The sequence below is a fragment of the Equus asinus genome, chromosome 16 (assembly GCF_041296235.1).
Source record: "Equus asinus isolate D_3611 breed Donkey chromosome 16, EquAss-T2T_v2, whole genome shotgun sequence".
Lineage (NCBI taxonomy): Eukaryota > Metazoa > Chordata > Mammalia > Perissodactyla > Equidae > Equus > Equus asinus.
Genome location: NC_091805.1, coordinates 1,583,544 through 1,599,321, shown reverse-complemented (window position 1 = coordinate 1,599,321; position 15,778 = coordinate 1,583,544). Strand labels below are relative to the sequence as shown.

At 40.6% G+C, this 15,778-nt stretch overlaps 1 protein-coding gene across 3 annotated transcripts in view; it reads right to left on the bottom strand.

Moving 5' to 3' along the window:
• PATJ (PATJ crumbs cell polarity complex component) overlaps positions 1–15,778 on the bottom strand; it is a 309,336-nt gene that overhangs the window by 142,174 nt on the left and 151,384 nt on the right. The window lies entirely within an intron of this gene.

Genomic DNA, 15,778 nt, shown 5'->3' with positions numbered 1-15,778 from the left:
GGTGCTGCCGGGGCTCCGAGGCTTGCCATCACCGCTGGGGTAACGCAGTCGCCTCAGCAGCAGCGTAACACGTCAGTACGCTGTGGCCGTCCTGGAACTCTCTCTGCCAGTCGAACGCTCGACTTAGGCTGACTGCCCTCAGAGGGAACCTTGCAAATTGAAAGCTTAGCTCAAATAATTAATCTTTAGGGGGTGGGGGAGGAAGACAGCCTAGTGCATTGTAAGAGACACCTAAGAGACACCGCCTTACAAGAGTACACAAATTTAAACTTGTAAAAACTACTTTACGCATAAATTTACATTAAATGAATTAACCATAAATGGCTGCTTATTTTAGAAAGAGAATAACCTTGTCTGCTTTACAAGGATTTTGAAGAGAATCTTAAAGAATTTTCACTGATAAAGCTTACTATTAACAATAAAGGACACATTTAGCAAAATACAGCAAAATAAAGAACTTAGAATGTAACAAAACTGTCCTCTATATCGGAAAAAAATTAAGCCACATTAACAATGAAGTAAATAAACTCAATGTATTTTTGTTGTTCAACAGCAAGAACAAGATGCTAAGCAGGTGCTTTAATGAACAGAGACCTACAGGACATGCCTTTCCCTCGAGATGCTTCACAGCAAACAGGGCCGGCAAACATTATCACAAAAAATATCAAACAACTACAACTATTTAAACAGAAGTTCTGACTACTGCAAGTGCTGGTCACGCCATAAATACTCCTCTATTAGTGAACTAGCTCAGTGAATGACACTAAATGAATTGTGCTAGCAACAACTGGTATTAGGGTTCCAAGAACTGACATGGCTCGAAGAATGTGCGCAGCTTTGAACAAGGCACAGGACTTGGTCATGTGAGAAGAATCCCGCAGGTGGAATGGAAGTGGACAAGCAGATGTGCAGGTGGAGGTGGAGGAGAATGTGAGGGCCCATTTGGCTGAACTGAAAGTTCTCTGGGTTAGCGGGTGGGTGATAAGAACTAAGTCTAAGGTTAAAAGGTTAATTCATAGATTATTTACAGAAATAATATCCCAATTCAGGGACTCTGCAGAGGTGACTGGAAGGCCCAGGGATGGGGCCTCGAGAGGACACTGGGTTTAAGACCTCTTCTGCCAGATCCAACCAGAACAATCATGCTTTCACCTGCTTTGTTTATTGGATTATAGGGTAAGACAGTTAAGAAATGATACAACAGCTAAGAAAAAAAATAAAACCAAAATTGTAATGCATCCCTTTCAGAAAACAATAAAGCAGAAAAAGATTTTTCAAAAGAGATACCAAAGGGGCCGGCCCCGTGGCCTAGCAGTTAAGTTTGGCACACTCCACTTCAGCGGCCCGGGTTCAGCTCCTGGGCGTGGACCTACACCCCTTGTCAGCAGTCATGCTGTGGTGGCAACCCACATACAAAACAGGGGACGATTGGTGCAGATGTTAGCTCAGGGCGAATCTTCCTCAGGAAAAAAAAAAAGATACTGAAGACTTTAACAACACAATGAGCTCAAGGTATCAGAGATAAGAAAACTCCATATCTGACAGACAGAAAGTACACATTTTGGGGAAGCATACACAGAACAGTTAAAGAAACAGACTGTGATTTGGGCCATAAAAGAAACTTCAGTTACTCTCAAAGAGTCAATGCCGTAAGGCTGTGTCTTTGAACATAGCGCAATAAGACTATGATAAACTATGAATTAACAACAAAATAACTTTAAAATTCCCTTGTGTTTAGAAATGAATTAATGTTAGTTAAAAGCCCTTTTAGTTAGCTAAAATGGAAATAATACAGGAAATTAAGAAATATAGTATTGACAATTGAATAAAAATTATAATTCTAGATGTCAAACTTGAGACACAGCTAAAGAAGAACTTAGAAGGCTATATATAATTTTGAATAATTTTTTGGAAAATAAGTTAAAAAAATTAAGCATTACAACCAAGAAGTTAGAAAAAGAGCTACCTCGTTATTGTAAAGAAACAAGAAGAGAGAAAATAGTAAAGATAAGGGCATCTGTTAATGAAAATAGAACCATTGCCCCCAGTCAAAACTAAACCACACACAGAACAAAAATGCTACAATAAAGATTAATGAAATTAAAACCTGGTTCTTTGAAAACATTAATAAGACAAACACTGCAAAAACCGATCAAGGAAAAAAATAGATGATACAAATCAATTCCAGAACTAGAAAGGGGAAATAACTACACACAGATTTTTAAAAATAAGATTATTATGGATAGTATATCAACGTGAACTAAATGCCGGCACATTTTAAAATCTACATGACACAGATAAATGCCTCAAAATTTAAAATGCCACATTTAGTGCAAGAATAAATGTAAAACCGCAACAGAACAGTAATTATTAAAGAAACTGAAATGACAGCCAAGGATATTCTTTCAAAAAAAAAAAAAGCCAACACAGTCCTAGGTATCTTTTTCTTTTTTTGGTGAGGAAGATTGGCCCTGAGCCAACATCTGTGCCAATCTTCCTCTATTTTGTATGTGGGATGCTGCCACAGCATGGCCCAATGAGTGGTGTGTAGGTCTGCACTCAGGATCGGAACCTGTGAACCCCAGACCGCTGAAGCAGAGTGCATGAATTTAACCACTATGCCACCAGGCCAGTCCCCAGTCCTAAATATCTTTACATTTGAATTCTATCAGATTTCTAATTTTCATGAATTTTTATCCTATGTAAGTTGTTCTAGAACACGGAAATGTAGGAAAAAAAAAAAGCTATCCACCTCATTTTTTGAAGCTAGTAGAATTCTGATTCTGATTTTAAAAACAGAGACAAATCAAGAAAAAAAATTATAGTCTTTTTAATCTTGATTATAGATGCAAAAACCTTTTTTAAAAAAAAGATAATTGAATCAAGTTTGTTAAAAATATTTAATTTGACCTCTATGATATAGCCAATATTTGACTATTTTCTGACCTAAGAAATAGCAATTTCATAGGATTCAATCTAAGAACACATTATGAAGAAGACTGTATCCCAGGAATGCAAGGATAGTTAAATATCAGAAATTTTTTCAATGAAAATCATCCCATTAATAAACTAAAGCAGAAAAGCTGAAAGATGTTAATAGATGGAAAAAGCATTTGAGAAGGTATAACATTTATTAAGATTCTTTTTAATTACCCCTAAACGGCTGACAAACTAGAAGATTCTTTCTGAACTCGAATTTATAAATAGAAAATACAACAGGAAAAGATATTTGCAGCATCTAAAACAAATAGGGAATTAACATTCAGAGAACTTCTACAAATCAAGCAGAAAAAGATAGCAACCCCAATAGAAATCTTGTCAAAAGATGTAAAACTCAAAAGGGTCACAGACGTGAAGAAATGCTCAAAGTCATCAATAATTATGGAAATGCAGATTAAAATGAGATCCCAGTTTAAACTATTAGACTGGCAACCATCTGAGACCTGGACCATTAAGCCTTAGCAGAGACAGGAGGACCCTGGAAACTCCCGCTCTGGAGTCGGGAGGGCTGGACGGTGGGGCCACCTGAGAGAGCAGCCTGGCACGACTTCATCAAGATAAGCATACACACGCTCTACACACCAGCAAGTCCACCCTTGGGGATGTACATCCCAGTGAACTCTTACACAGTCTCGAGGGGACAATGGGCAGACGTTAATCACAACGCTACTGAGACAGCAGGGAGCTGGTGGTAACCTGGGTGCCTGTCACTGGGAGAGAAGATGGATGAAAGGTGTTGGATGGACATTGCAGTGCGCTATCAGCAGACAGAAGCAATTAATTGGAAGCAGTAACACAAAGAGATTTTTAATACAGTGCTGAATGAAAAGGAGGAAAAACAGCATGGGGTCAGTATCATTTATGTGATACCATTTATGAAAATTAAGATTACTGTGCAAAAAACCACAATCATATTTTGGAAGTGCGTATACAAAGACACAAATGTTGAACACATTAGAATTATAGTGGGGAGAAAGGAATAGAAATAAAAGGGAGCAAAGAAAATTGGACAGGGCGCCAGCAGACCAGTGATGGCAATGTACCATGAGGAAGGGTTATATTTAATGCCCCTGAGGTCTGAAAAAAAATGATGCTGAGAAAGGCTTTGGTGTTGTATTAATACAGAAAGACTTCCAGGTTCAAAACTCCTCTACCTGTTCAACCTTCAGAGAAAAAAACAGCCGTCATAGTCACTAACTACATATTCAACCACTCAGGCATGCAGATGATCAATGACATGAGGGATCCTCCTCTGGTAAAATACGGCTCCATCACAATCGTGCTGCGAATGCTGCATCTCTCATCAGCACGTCCTCGTGGCAGAGCGGCCATACTGAGGGCTGAGGGCTGGCAGTCAGTTCAAATCCCAGCTGAGGCACTTGACACCACTGGATCCTTGGACCAATCCCTGAACCTCTATGAACTGCAGAGTTCTTATTTGTAAAATGGGGCTTACCTTAAAAATGGATGTTACCTAAAAATTCCTGGGACACAGGGGTCCAAATATGTTAGGAGGAAAAACCCATGATTTTGTTTCCAGGATTTAGTTGTGTTGAGGTTTCACATTAGTCTTCAGTTGGTGATGAAGCTGCTCTTTTCTTCTTTAACTTTGTCTGTCTTGAGGAAAATTGAGACTTGAGGAAGGAAGCAATGGCTCCCCCACGATGGCATGACAGAAGCAGGTACGCAGTCCTCCAGCAGGAACCACTGCAGGAAGGGGCTGGCTCCACTCTCCCCCAAAATCTCTTCCCTGAGTTACTCATATGGAGGAGTCCCCAGGACAACTTTGCAAGTGCAGAGAAATCACATCACCGGATCAGTGTTTGTCCCCATGTCATGTAGGCCAGTGAGATGGCTTTAAAATTGTGTGCTAGGGGCTGGCCCTGTGGCCTAGTGGTTAAGTTCGGCACACTCTGCTTGGGCGGGCCAGATTTGGTTCCCGGGCCTGGACCTACACCACTCATTGGTAGCCACGCTGTGGCAGTGACCCACATACAAAATAGAGGAAGACTGGCACAGATGTTAGCTCAGGGTGAATCTTCCTCAGCAAAAACAAACAAAAAAAACAAAACAAAACTCTGTGCTAGTCAAATGCAGAATTAAAACCCTTTCTATAGCTTCAGGTGGAGAAGATGAAGAAGTTCTCAGGATGGATGGTGGTCACAGTTGCACAAGAATGTGAACGTACTTAATTCCACTGAATTTTACACTTAAAAATGGTTAAAACAGTAACTTTCTTATGTATATTTTACCACGCCCCCCCCCCCGCCCCCGCCACACACAAAACCTATCTATAGGCTTAAAAGACTCTTCAAAAAATTGGTTCCCTTATCAGGATCCCATCAAGGACTAAGGTATAGCTTTATTATCCTGAATTTTTAAAACCAGCAGCTCTATTTTTCTGTCCAATGTTTTGTTCTGACATGACTATAATCCCATTTGTTCAATTAACAAATATTGATTGAATCCAAATTCTTTTCAGGCTTGTGATACAAATGGAACTCTATGGAATTTGTTTTCAAGGATCTTAAAATCTATCATGAGAGACAAGCACACATATATAACTACTTATAATTCAGAGAGACAAGAGCTATGAGAAAAACACCAGCAGTTGAAGTCACCCATCTGTTTCACAGAGTTGTCAGGAAAACCAACTGAAGTCTGCAAATGACACTGAATATCACAGATAATCTAGCCAGCTCTCAATCTGTCGGTCAGATACACCTTCCACTGCATCAGGCCCAAACCTCATTTTAGTCGACATTTCCAATAATCCTGCATCCAACTTCTTCCCACTTGGTTTGCCTAAACACTAACAAATGACTAATGCAGCTTTCCTTGACTGCTTTTAATTATCATTACTTTTATAGGAGAAGGAGGTAAGCTCAACAGAATAAAGCTCAGCGAAAAAGCAAATCCCATAACAATAAGGGGCTGCGCATACCTGGATGGTGATCAAGCCTTCTTCATAATTTACTGGGGACCCGCTAAAGTGGCAGAAACTATGCTGAATCTTTCAATAAAATTTCTCCCTTCATGCTGAAAACTACTCTATCAGGTCAGAATTACCACGTCTGCATTCTAGATGTGGGAAATAAGATCTGAGATGTTAAATAACTTGCCCAAGGTCACCCAGTTAGTGACTCATACAATAAGGATGCAAACCGAGTTTTGTCTGTCTGTCTTCACAGTATATCTGAAAGTATCTTTTTACACTACTTATTTATTTCTACTTCCCCATCCTGGAATATAAACTCCACGGGGCTCCTGTCCATCCAGATCACTGCCGTCTTCTCACCTGAGACAGTGCTTGGCATATGTCAGGCTGTTAATATATGCAACAGATGCCTGTCAAAAGCATAAATGGACAGATCCTAAGGTCTTCTTCAATTGCTATGCTGTACTGTGCTGCCAACGCCCCAAACAATATGATAGAAAAGTGATTTGAGACCTAAAAGCATTAGACATACACAGTTTTTTCCAAAGACAATGCATTCTTTCAGTTAAAGGAAGTAGAAGAAAATGGTTTCTTCTTTAGATTTATATTCAAAAGTAATAAAATCCATTAGGACCACTACAAAAAAAATTACTATGTGTATGTTATCTTTTAAAATCCATTCTATTAAACTGAAGAAACTTGAAAAGCAAAAAGGTTTCTAGTTTATCATTTTTTTCAGTGCATCATAAAACAGAAAGAGTAATAAGGCAGTAAAAGTGCCAGATGCGGTAATACATCTGCTCTTTAATCTCCAGTTAAACTTAATAGATCTTCAGGCTCGTGAATTCTGGTTATCCTACAATTTTTATTCAGACTCACAAGTGGAATGGGCTTAAAAGACACAGGTCCAGCTCTTCAGGTACATTAAACGTTACGTTTTCACCATATCATGGGATCAGGGACTTTTAATTCAGGCAAAACAAACTAAGAATCCCATACAGCCACCTCCTCTCACAGCAACTTCCGCACCCCGACTCCATTCTACAAAGAAAGAAATGAGGCTGAGGAAATGGAGATCCTGAATAAGGTGATGAAGCTAATTTATAGCTAGAAACTAAAGTCTTCTTTCTCTATCAAACCATGTTAAATTTCTCTAACATTTTAAAGGAAAAAAATACTTCAAATTTGTCCCTCAGTAAAAGAAGCTACCTTTATAGTCCTCATTTTACCATAATACCTCCTCACATGAAAGAAACACTTCACAGTCCACCAGGTCATTCAATCCTCCCCACACCTTTGTCAACACCTCCGTTTGCAGGTGAGCGGACTGACAGCGTGAGCTGGCCAGCGTCCGGGCCAGGTCTCCTGAATCCAAGCACTGGGTGCTCCATCACTCTACAGCTCTCTCTGAGACTGCTAGAATTTTCCTTTTTTTTTTTTTTAAAGATTTTATTTTTCCTTTTTCTCCCCAAGGTCCCACAGTACAGAGTTGTGTATTTTTAGTTGTGGGTCCCTCTAACTGTGACATGTGGGATGCCGCCTCAGCATGGCTTGATGAGCGGTGCCATGTCTGCACCCAGAATTCGAACCGGCAAAACCCTGGGCGACCGAAGCGGAGTGCACGAACTTACCCACTTGGCCACGGGGCCGGCTCCCTAGAATTTTCAATAAGAGGTTCCCCTAAGGGAGCTCAAACAACGGTTTCAGGTCTCATCTCCCTAGAGGACCCACCAGGCTGGCTCCCTAAAAGTCACCCTTACAGCCTATAAAACAGAATCACGACCGGGCTCTGCCAGCTGAGATCTGAGCCAATGAGTCCGGGGTCAAGTTTAGGAACGGGGTAAAGTTCCCTTTGCAACAAGGTCCTTAGATGAGTCCCACGGGCAGCTAGGTTTGTAAACAGCTAACAGACTAATATCCAAGCAATGCAAAAACTTTCCCTACAGGCATCATGAGAGCCAACCCTAAAGTTCACAGATTCCAAAATATAAGGCAGCTTTGAATGCCCTTCACAAGACTAATCTGATATGGAGACTCTGGCTCCACAGTCATGCCTCTGGATTAAATCAGAAACATGTTCTGTCTATGCAGTAGATGACTTCAGAATCTCAATCTCAGCCTTTCTCCTTCTATCTCCCACCCTCCTGCCCTCTCAAATCTCAGCGGGTCCTTGTAATTTCCATTAACAATTACTTCTAAACAGTAGGTATAATAAAAGGTGAACTAGAATTTTGAAAGCGTAGAAGGAAAACAAAGTGTGTGGGGGGAAAGCAGAACTGAACCTGCCTCTTTGAAAGATCAGGACTCGGCCTGCCAGTCCATCTCTTGACTCAGGATTTAGCAGAGAACCAGGTCAGTCCTCCGGCACATGCCGAGTCAGCACACACCCCGCTCCAGCTCTGCCACAGGGGGCCCTGCTGCCTGGCGTCTGCTCTGAGGCCTCCAGGGGGCGTTTCCATGGCACCAGTGGGTGGGGAAGGGGGTAAGTGGGAAGAAAATGTTTTAAGGAAACTGTTCTCTTAAAACATTTCAATTTCACTAAAAATACATTAAAGAGGTAGAGTAAAGAGTATTATTTTATTTGAAGCCAATGAGGTTCTCACCTAAAATTAAGGAAAAAATTCAAAGATCTCGTACTTTATTTCCTGTACACACACACACACCCCCCCATAAATTATATAAGTACTAGCTTTTAGCAACAAAATGTTAAAACTGTCATAATGATCCGGGATCTTATTATACCTGTTACTGGTATTTCCTGGAAATATTTGTAATGAACAGCCAATCTTTATACAAATTTTCCATTGATTTTTGCAATGTATAGTCAAGTGGCAGTAGTTCCTATCTCAAATAACTTAGATGCCCCTTCCGTTTCTAAATAAAAACCAGAGATTAGGATATAAGTAGCCTGCCTCTTTTGGCACCAGGCTTTCCTCAAGTGCCTGTGTGAACATCAGGACAGAACAACTGGGGAGAGCCAACAGTCTTTTGACTCAGCTAAAGAGTCATGCTTGTTTTAAACAGGGATTTTCTAGCCTCACGACAATGTTATCTGAAGAAAGGAACCCCAAGTTGCTCATAATTCTGTGTCAAAGCATCAATGCCTCTTCCTCGTCCAAGAAAGTCAATAAGATCCCCCAGGAGGGTCTCAGGGTGTAATATCATCACAGGATATTAGGAGTTGCTAAGTAACAGAGCCTTTCTCCCAAGAAAGAAACTTATTTAATTCAAGTCAGTGCCCAGTATTTTAAAAGAAAATGTTCAACACACTGGAATAATGACCCAATACATCTTCAGGAGCATTTAGTTACTGCGTCTGTTTCCAAGTGACAAAGAATAATATAATACAGAGAAGTATTTAAATACATTTTCCCATACATTAAATACAATAATGGTACTTTAAAATAATCACGTTATAATAAGCATCTCAATCTAATTTTCTTATGTAGTAACCAACTTTAATTCTCTGAGAGTCAGTCAGTACACGCAAATTTGAGAAGTAAAAATATATGAAAGAAAACTGTAACTAATCAGAAGAAACAGCCTCTGAGCTCCAGGAAGGAGCAAATCTCAGGCGAAAGTTCAGACCACAGAGAAAATAACGAAAACGCAAGCATAAAAAAGCTACATTTGATATCACAGCAAATAAACAAACTTTCTTCTTAAAGGTAGTAGATATTTTTGCCAGTATATAAACTTCGTAATATCTTACGGATTTATGCATACAAATTAATTACTGGAACACAAAAACATGAGTAAGTATAATAATAGCAGCTGGATATTGTTCTAAGCGCTTTACTATAGTTTAAACCATTTGATCCATAAGAAAATTCTCTGAGTAGGTATTATTGTCCCCAATTTCACAGATGGCACAGAGAGGATGGGTAACTTGCTCAGTAACACAGTGAGTGAATGGGAAAGCTGGGATTTAAATCCAGAATTTGGCTCTGGAGTCCACGATCTTAGGTGAAAATCAAGGCTGGAGTTAAACAAAAAAGTATTAAACTTAGAAGTGAGAAGAAAACACAGAAGTTAAACCACTTCCTTTCTTTCACTCACAAAAATTCAGCCCATATTAGATATAAGAATGGAAAAGAGAATCAACCACAAATTTAAAGTGACAAAATTCAGGCTATCAAGTAGAACCAGAATCATTAAGATAATTTCCCTAACAGACCACAGAGTGAGGGGGAAAAAAAGCCTCAACTAATGGTGAAAATCTAAAATTTTTCCATTAGACGAATCAAAATTCAAACCAATCAATATGCAATGAGCAACTTTTAAACACAAGGCATTGTATTAATATTAATTGAACTTTCACTGTTAGACGCTATGCTGATCCCTTTGCATATTTGGTATTATGAAATATAATCCTCAGGATGTCCATTTACAGCAGTCTGGATAAACAAATTGTGGCATATTCACGCAACGGAACTTTATTCAACAATGAAAACAAACTAATGCTGTAGGCAACAGCATGTTTGACTATTAGAAACATACCGTTGAGTGAAAGACATCAAGACAGAAAAGTGTATACACCACATGATTCCATTTTTATCAAATTCAAAAATAGGCAAAGTTAACCTATGGTTTCAGAAGTCAGGGCAGTGCTGACCTTTGGGGAGAGGGAAGAAACAGTGAATCAGAGGGGGCACAAAGAGACTTCTTGGTGGTAGCAATACTCTATTTCATGACCTGGGTGGCAGGTGGAAATCTATCAAACTATAGTTCAGTGTTCTGTTTGTATCTATTTCGATACATTTTTTTAAAGACACTTAACAAAATAAAATATTAATGTGAGGACCTTGTTTGAATTCTGATTTGAACAAACCGACTGTAAAAATACATTTTGAGACAACAAAGATTTTGATTATGGATTATATGTTAGATAAAACTAAAGAATTACGGTGTTAGGTACATTAACAATACGAGAGTTGTATTTTTAGAGATGCTTATGTGCAGATGAAATAACATGATGTCTGGGAATGGTTTTAAAATATTTCAGTCAAGAAAAATAAGGGATAGGTGACACAAATACAGCAAAGCCTTGGTAATTACTGAGTCCTGAGAGAATAACATATGGAAATTCGCTGACTGTTCTCTTCATGTTTGCAAATTTTCACAACTAAAACAAAAACAAAACTCTCCTAAGAACCCTATAAGACCCAGTCATCCCATTTTACAGATGAGGAAACAGAGGCTCATGGAGGTTGTGGAACTTGCCAAAGTCAGCTTAGTGACTGGCGGACCTGGGGTTTGGATTCAGGTCTGTGTCACTCCAAATCCATATGCTCACTCACCATATAAGGCAGCTGAAGAAGTGTGCTGTGCTCAGATCTGCTAGAGCGGCAGGAGGGAAGTCAAAAACCTGCCTCAGTTCTTTTGGGATTTATGATGTAGGGCAAGACATGGAATCCACACAGGCAACCCCGAGCCCAGCCTCCGGATGTTTAATTTAGCGGCAGTACACACAGGATGGCTTGAAGAGGGGAGACAGAGGGCACGGACACGAAGACTATAAAACGAGAACGGTGGACAGTACAGCAGAGGCAAAGCTGGCATGTGGTGGTAGGAGACAATTTGACGGACAAAGTCAACAACGCTTGTGGGCTGTTGGAACGTCTGAGGTAAAGGAAGAGGAATGAGGAAACCGAGGTATGATCTTCAGAGACAAAGATGAAGACCAAGGAGATGACAGTTTAGTCTGAATGGCCTGGTTTGTGGTATCAATAACAGAGAGCTGCTGACTGCAACCTGGAGCTCAAGAGTGAAGGAGAAGATGAGCCTGGAATTGCTGCTGGATGAGGCAGAGATGGAAGAAACACCCTGAACAACGTCTGAGGACAAGTCACCACTCAACAGCGGGCAGGACCACTCAGAGGAAGAGAACAGGGACCTGACCACATCGGAGGCCATGACAAGGCACCCAAGAATGATGGGTAATGGACACAAACTGGGGTAAGGTGTCAACTGGCACAGAAAAAGTAACTCAAGGAGTCAGAGACAGGAGTAACAGCTGACTTCACTCCATGCATTCATTAAGAAGCAGTATTGAACACCTGTTCTGGGCCAGGCATTATGCTACTCACTAAGGGGATAAGAGTGAATTAAAAGGGAGAGGAATAAAGGTTGAATTAGGCATATCAAAGCATAAGAAGTTCCACACTTCAGTCACATGACAGCAGACAAAGAAAGATTCAACTTCTGTAATCAGGACCTAAACTCTTAAGAATCGCATTTAGTTTGGTGAGGGAGAGAAACCAGTCCAGAGCATTCACAATCAAGGACACCAAGGATCACAGAGGTTAATTGCAAACCAATGGCAAAACCAGGAACAGAATCCAGAAGTTCTCACTAATGCAGCCAGTTTTACCCCTCTAAGTCTCAGATAGGGGGGCAATTAGGCCAGGTCAAAACTGAAGTTACAGGCGGGCTATCTTCCTCTCTCATTTTCACAATTCCCCCCAATTCCTTCTTTATTTCAAGCCATGAGAAAACTGACGACTTGGCTAAATATCTCTGATAATGAGGGATGTGGGGTAAGGTGATCATTCAGTGGGGGAGATGCAGCTGGCAAACGATCTGTCTACAAAGTTCACTGACCACCTTTAGGCTTAAAACATCAAAGGAAGTTAGTTTAGCACGGAGGAAAGTTCGTCCACCCTAATTAGGGAAGATGGTCCTGTGTGCACCAGGCTCAACCACACAGGCTCAGTGTCAGTCTTGACAGATACATCCAGGGAGGCCTCTCTTTACGAGCACCATCACATCCAAACTAGTGGTTCCCAAAGTGTGGTCCACGGAGTGCCCGAGGCAGTTCTGTATGAAGTGCGGTTGTCTGGGCTCCATGTCGTACCTGCAGAATCTAAATCTTGGGATGCAGTCAAGGAATCACCATCTTTTTTTTTTCATAAACAGATCTCTATGTAATTCTTAAACACATTAAGGGATATTGTCTAAAAACCCAAGCTAAGTCCCCATCCAAGCTCAAAATGCCTTTACAGCCCTGAGAGATGCCTAAAAACAAGGTATAACAAAGGGTTTGATCATTATTGACCTCAAATTGTTAGTGCCTTCAGAGAAACCAATAAAAACATTTTGATTTTGAAAACAGAACCAAGAAAAGCCAAAGGTAATTTTAAAAACACGCTTTACCAAGATTTGTTGTACATTTTAAATATTAGGCGAACATAGAACATGGCTCTCTAATCACTACAAAGGCATTCGGTCGCAAGCTCATTCTGGTTAGAGCAGAGCAAAAACGTGCTGGAGGGGGTGAATTTGCTTCCTGGGCATTAGCCAGTCAGGCAACAACACTCACAAAAGCCCCACACTGGCACAGATCACGGGAATCAGCGGTGGCACTGACAGCATTGAGGTGTTTAATTATATTTTCTGGAGGGAAAAAAATGGCAGTTTCCAATAACTAAAGGGAACTGTGGCAGAATGTCAAAAAAGAATATAATATGATATTTGCCAAGTTCACCTGGTCCCCCGGTGCACACCTCCTTCGGAACCATCTGCTGATATCTGCCCAGGGCCTGTACATACGGATTAGTTCCAAGAACCAGAGCAAGATTTGGGGAAGAAGAATTCTAGCTGGGATCTGACAGTATTTTGTGTAGGGTTTTCAGTTTATTGCTTGTGTCCCCCACCATCATTTGGGAGGAAACGACCTCTGTTCTGTCTAGTTAGAGTTCCAGGCCCAGGGTAGGTGCAGCATGAATACATGAATAAACTATGGAAACACAAACTTACAAATTCTTCATTATCTGAATTGGTCAAGAAACAGGTTATTTAGGTTAATTAAAATTTCTAATTAATACAGAGTTTTACTTTCCCTAAGAATTAAATTAGAATAAAAAACTCCAGGATTAAACTGAGAAGAACACCTTTTCTGGGTAATTCAGACATTTCACCATTATTAGAAACACCATGTTTTAGTTATAGAAAAAAAGTGCAGGCGCTTTAGAGTCAGAAAGTTCTTCACTAAAAGGCAGATGGTGATGTGAAAAAAAACTCTACTCAGATTCCACTGATGCCACGTTGTATCTGCATGTTACTCAACCTCACATTTCCATCTTTAAAAAAAGAACAATAACCTTTCTTGTGCTAGGAATTCGAGAAGACAAAATTAAAGGACATGAAGTGTTATCCTAATGCCTAGCACAGAGCAGCTGTATGTACCTGAGGTTTGTTTGCTAACCAGCCAAAACTCTCCTTCCTTGTCTCCTGCAGTTGGAGAGCTCCTTAAAGTTCCACATAAACCAGTTTTAATTACATAGCACTGCTTTCATTTTAAATATGAGGAAACAGGCTTAGAGAGTTTAAGTGGCAGAAAGCTGCACAGTACACAGCAGGTCAGATTCCAGCATGTTTTAAACAGAGCTCAGCCAAAGAAGCAGCCGCTAGGAAGCTCTGCTTCACCTCTGCGACAGGCCAAGAGCATACTCGCATGTCTCCAAGGCCAAGAGGAGGCACGGGTGTGGGGAGAGACACAGCAGACCCGGGATCAAGAACCGGGACTTGACCCTGCTGGCTAGCCATGAAATCTCGGGCACATGGCTTACCTTCATCCAGCCCCAGTCTGGTCATGAGTTAAGTGAAAATAACCTTGCCTGCCTGAACTGGCCCACAGGACTTTAAAATGATAAAATGAAGAGCACTTGTGAAATCACCTTAAAAGCTGCCATCCTCTAAAACAACGTAAAGGAGCTCGAAATATTCTCAAATAAAGTTTTTGGTTTTGAAGCTTTTGTTAGTAAAGATTTCCTGAGAGAAAGGGAACACTGTCCTGATTAAATTTCTACTTCAATGGCTGCTGAACCAGGTGACTGAAAAATCTCAGAGGTAGCTGATAGTTCTGCAGTTTGGGACTGAACACTTTGATGGTGGGATCTCCTGAACGGTTCAAAATTTTCTCGATTAAAAGTCAACTCCTTAGGGGGAGGGCGAGATGAGCACAGAGGACTTTCAGGGCAGTGAAATGCTGCGGATGATTCTATAATGGTGGATGCACGTCATTACACATTTATCCAAACCCACAGAATGTCCGACACCAAGCGTGAAGCCTAAGGTAAACTACAGACTTTGGGTGGTGATGACCCGTCAGTGTAGGTTCATTGATTGTAACAATGTACCACTGACGTAGGATGTTGATAGTGGGGGAAGTAGCGTGTGCTGGGGAGCAGGAGGTATACGGGAACTCTGCGTACTTTCGGCTCAATTTTGCCGTGAATCTAAAACTGCTCTGAAAACTCAAGTCTAAAATAAGTAAGTAAATAAATAAACAAAAAGTATATTATCGGGCTGGCCCCGTGGCCGAGCGGTTAAGTTCGCGCGCTCCGCTGCAGGCGGCCCAGTGTTTCGTTGGTTCGAATTCTGGGCGCGGACATGGCACTGCTCATCAGACCACGCTGAGGCGGCGTCCCACATGCCACAACTAGAAGGACCCACAACGGAGAATACACAACTATGTACCGGGGGGCTTTGGGGAGGAAAAAAAGGAAATAATAAAAATCTTTAAAAAAAAAAAAAAAGTATATTATCAAAAACTATAAAATTCCTAGAGGAAATCCCAGGAGGAAAGCTTTATGACATTGGACTTGGCAATGACTTCTTGGATATGACACCAAAAGCAGAGGCAACAAAAGCAAAAGCAGACAAAGAGAACGACATCAAACTTAAAACCTTTGTTTATCAAAGGACACAATCAACACAGTGAAAAGGCAACCTACGGAATGGGAGAAAATATCTGCAAATCATATTCCTGACAAGGGGTTAATATCCAGAATATATAAAGGACTCCTACAACTCAGCAACAAAAAATTACTCAAAAAA